We start from the raw sequence: 5267 nt of genomic DNA on the forward strand, positions 1-5267 counted from the left end.
TATTTTAAGTTTTTTTAATCCCTCTTTATTACTCTATTATTTACCAATCAAACTCTATTTTTCTGATTGAAAAGCACATCCAGCAATAATAATTTTGAATAAATTTTTTTTATTGAGTTATTTTAATTTTTAGCTAATTAGGTGAAAATACGTTTCACCCATTAACGCTAAAAAAAGGAAAGTAGACTAATATGTTATTCTATATATTAATGGGAAAAAAATTTACTCACGTTTTCACGTTTTTATTTTTACTATTTTATCCCTCTCTTTCACTCTATTATTTACCAATCAGATTCAATGGCTCTGATTGAAAAGCACATCCAGCGATAATAATTTGGAGTAAAAAAATGTTCTGCTGAGTTACACTGATTTTTAGTCAATCAGGTGAAAATACGTTTCACCCATTAACGTTAAAAAGAGAGAACGTAGACTAATATTTTCTATATATTAGTGAAAATAAAAGTTTTACTTCCATTTTCACTTTTTATTTTCTCTTCTTTCAATTTCTTTATCCATTTCTTTTGCTTTATTATTTAGCAATCAAACCCTATTGCTCTAATAGAAAATCACATCCAGCAATAATAATTTTGAGTAAAATATGTTACTTTATGATAATTTGGAGTATAATTGGAACCAACGATATATTTTTTTCACCCACTAACTTTTACTCCAACAATACCTTACAGTCAGACACAATAAGTAGGTTTGGTAGAAACTCAAATTATTTTGGACTCTAGGTAACAATGATCAACTATATCCAATTCTGGAAAAATTACAGTTTATCACTCCATTCGAATTATCTCTTCCTCTCCATTTCTCTTTTCTTCTAATTGTATAGATAAAAAATATATACACAATATAACTTTGAACAAAAGAATCATATAGCACGTCTTTATATAGATAAAAAAAAATATTTTAACACAATATAAGAGATAAAATAAGTGGGTCCATAGCAGATTTCTCTTGGATATGTTAACATCATGGTGGGAGGATCGATGCGCGGTAATTTTATAATTTAATTTTTTCTATTTTCATATAAAACATTATCATTTGTAACTATATGTAGCTCAATATATATATATACTAATTATATAATCTACTATGTCAATTTTCAGGAAGTTGCTCCAAGCAATCGCAAATATATAACTGTCTTGCAAAACAATCCTCTTCCTTTCAAATATTTACTTGATCGAATATGGTGAACATGACGTGGAACAAGATGATCATTATTCACCATACATGCTTGGCTCATTTCCAGCACACAGAAAAAGACGAAGCAACCTATGATGATATTCATCTAGGTGGAACAGATGAATATGGCCGAACCCCATATCCTTCTATCAATCTTAATTTAAGTGCATCTGATGAAGAGGCACCAAGACTTTCACGGTCGCCTGTTCGTTCTGCAAGAGAAGTAAGTCGACATTCTCCATACGCGGCTAGAAATTCATCTTCAGATGTTCGTAGTACATCATCAACAAGGCGTGCTCATACAAGAAGATCCAACTTTGAGGCTCAGGCTAATGGAAGATTTCAACAGATGGAAGAATCTCGTGGGCAATTATTATATGTTGTGCGCTCACGTTATAATACAAAACCAACATATGGTGATACACTTGCCGTACTCGAATCTTTGCCTATCGAGGCAATGAATACATTTTGGTGGGAAGCAAACAAGTTGTTGATGAATGATGAAGATATTCGTGATGGATTTATGAAATTAAAAAGCAAGGAGAATAAAATTCGGCACTTGGAGAGGTTATACGGAGTTGATAGATATCGAAATCCTTGTGAGCTTGTTAATCTATGATTGGCGAGCAGCACAAGTGGAAGTGGTCATGTAAGATCGGATGGTTATGCCTATGGTTCTCGTGGATATTTTGGTGGTGAATCAGGTGGTGGAGGGTCCGTGGGAGGAGGCTCTAATGGTGGAGGATCAGTTGGAGATCAGGGATTTTCCTTAGGTGAAATCAATGAAGATGACTATGATGGCATGGGAAACACTTTACTTAGTCAAGCAGCAAGAGGATTTAACTCTCAGACTTCTCATAACTTTGGAAGTTTTGACTCAGGGTCACATGACATAAACCCTCATAGATTTCCAGGATCAAGTTCTGGAAATTTTCCAGAAATGTTTAACTTTTTTAATAAAAACTGGGGCAATGATGAACAAAATTAGTGTTGGTGGTAAATTAATAAATTTTATCTTCTTTATGTACACTTATTGGTGAATAAATGTTTTTTTTTTCAATTTCTAACTCTACTTTCTACATGAATTATCAGGAATTTCGAATTGTTGTGTTACGTTCAAGCGGAGTCGAGAATCTTAATGATGAAGAGATTGCAGAGTTGATCTTACTAGAAGAAGAAGAGGCTTTCACACGGTTGTGATATTTACGATAATGATATTTAATATCAAACACTTATTAGGGTGAGTCCAGAGGCTTTCACACAGTTGTGTGGAATACTTCATGAGAATTATGGGCTAGAAACCTCGAGCCACATAGGTCTTGATGAGAGTGTTGCAATATTTCTCATCCTTTGTGCACAAAACGATACCCAACGTGATATTGCACTAAGGTTTGGACGTTCGCAAGAGACAGTTTGGCGAAAGTTTCATGAGGTTTTTCAAGCAATGGATCGAATGGCTGTAGATTATGTACGGCCACGAACAGCCCTAGAACTTACAGCCATCTCCAACCGTTTTCAGAGGGATGCAAAATATGGAACTTATTTTCATGGATTTGTTGGTGCTCTTGATGGAACGCATATACCAGTTATGGTCTCACCAGTTCGAGAAGGTCTTCGATTATAAATAGAAAAGGAATTGCTAGCCTTAATGTTTTGGCCATATGTGATTATGACATGCTTTTCACATATTGTTATGTTGGAATGGGGGGATCTGCACATGATGCCCGAGTGTTGGCGACCGCAATACGAGACGATTCGATGTTTCCTGTACCTCCAGAAAATAAATATTATCTCGCTGATTCTGGATATGCTAATAGACGTGGATATTTAGCTCCATTTCTAAAAGAATTTGGAGAGAGCACACGATATCATCTCCAAGAATTCAATAATGGTCAACCACCTAGAACCAGCAAAGAAATGTATAATAGGTGTCATGCATCGGTACGTTATGTTATCGAACGGACATTTGGAATATGGAAAAAGAAATGGAGGATTCTTCATGAATTTCCTAGTTATGATATCGCCACACAAAGAAGTGTACTATTCGCTACGATGGGCTTGCATAATTTTATTCGTCAACATAATTTTGAAGATTCTGATTTTGATGATGTCGAAAATGATGGTGAAGAAGCACAAGATATTGAGAATGATGAACATGATGAAAATAATATTTTGAGAGGTGAAGAAAAATCCGAAGCTGGGACGTATATGCAAATAGTTCGTAATCAGATTGCTGAACAAATATGGGCTGCAAATCAACGTAGACCTCGACGTCGTCGTTAAATATGCCGTAATTTTAATATATATTTATGTATTGTGAAGATAATTTTGCATTTATATATTTATTGTAATATGTTTATAATTATTTTATATATTATATTTTAGTAAAATATTTATTTTTTTATATTGTTTATAAGTTAATAACTGTTAGATTTTTATTATTATTCATTTACTTTCATTTACTCTCATTTACTCTAATTTACTACCAATCACATTTTCTTTTTCTTTTTTATTCTCATTTGCTATAATTCTTACTTTTTCTTTTCCTCTCAATTACTCTACTTTTATTTACTCTCAATATTACCAATCACACCCACTGGTATTGTATACAAACCCCACGCATTCGCAATCATTACTCGGAATTTTTATAGACAAGTTTTTTTATTAAATTATAAAAAATGGAGATGAGTAGATAATTTGTTTCCCTCCACCAAGAAAGAAGATGAGTCACGGAGCATTTATCCAAAATCCGAGTATGTGTTGGGTGTACTCGTCGTTGTAACCTCGTTAATGCTCATGCCTCGGTATATCACAATATTGTGGGTCTTACTCTTGACTCTTATCGTTTACTACTATTGTGAGTATATATCTTCATCTTCAAGATCTGATCAGTTGAACTCTTTATCGATGCTGCTTGGTCTTCGAGACATTTAAACATATTTGTCAACATGTGTATAAATGTAACGTGATGGAAACACAAATTAGCAAATCGAAATTTGTTATGTGTTAGGAAATACGCGGTCAAATTTTGCGGAAAGCCAGAATTTATGGGATCGGGAAAGAGGGCACACACACCAAATTGTTAACGGAGTTCGGCCAATGTTGCCTACGTCTCCGGACCTGCTACAGATCTTTTATTATTAACCAGAGAATTTTTACAAGCTCAAAATTCACACCCCGATCCCAAATACACTCAGAAATTACGAGTAATTTCTTAAAGAAGATTTTTTTTGTAAATTTTTTTTTTTTTCGTCTCTTCTCTACTCTTCTCTCGTTCTCTCTGTTTTTCTTGTTTTTGGGATGCATTTCAGAAACCAGAAGCTTGCATATTTATAGGAAGGGCTTGAGGAGTAGGTGGCCATAATTGTTGACAAAAGCACCTCCTTCACCGTCCATCACCGGCCAAACCAAAAAACGTGTTCTTTGACTTACAATCTCCCGCTTGAAGACTGATTTCAATCTGTCTTCACACCTTGATCAATGTAGCAGGTCTTCCTAGTTTGTTACTCCAACAAGCCAACTGAGGTTGCACACAACCTCAGCTTATCATACGGCACGACCTTTGTCAACATGTCTGCCGGATTCTTGCTTCCTGGGATCTTCTCAAGCACCAACATTTCATCTTCTAACGCGGATCTGATGAAATGATATCGACGATGTATGTGCTTCGTCCGAGCATGGTAAACCGGATTCTTTGCCAAATCGATGGCACTTTTACTGTCACAGTACAACACACCTTTCCCTTGGTCATGGCTTAGCTCTTCTAGAAAAGACTGTAGCCATATCATCTCTTTTGTTGCCTCCGTTACCGCAACATACTCAGCTTCACAGCTTGATAGAGATACAATTTTCTGCAACTTTGAAACCCAACAAATTGCAGTACCGCCAAAGGTGTAGACATACCCGGTTGTGCTCTTCGTGCTGTCAACGTCACCTCCATTGTCAGCATCAACATATCCCTGCAATCCCGTATCAGACTTCAAGAAACATAGCGATAAGCTTGGATTTCCTTTCAGGTATCTGAAAATCCACTTAACGGCTTCCCAATGTTCCTTTCCTGGATTGCTCATAAATCT

General features: G+C 35.4%; 1 pseudogene; it reads left to right on the top strand.

Annotated features, from left to right (window-relative positions):
* The first annotated feature begins 1195 nt into the window (after window positions 1-1195).
* LOC106323827 lies at window positions 1196-3474 on the top strand (annotated as a pseudogene).
* Window positions 3475-5267: the final 1793 nt, after the last annotated feature.

This window comes from Brassica oleracea, chromosome C2 (genome assembly GCF_000695525.1).
Source record: "Brassica oleracea var. oleracea cultivar TO1000 chromosome C2, BOL, whole genome shotgun sequence".
Lineage (NCBI taxonomy): Eukaryota > Viridiplantae > Streptophyta > Magnoliopsida > Brassicales > Brassicaceae > Brassica > Brassica oleracea.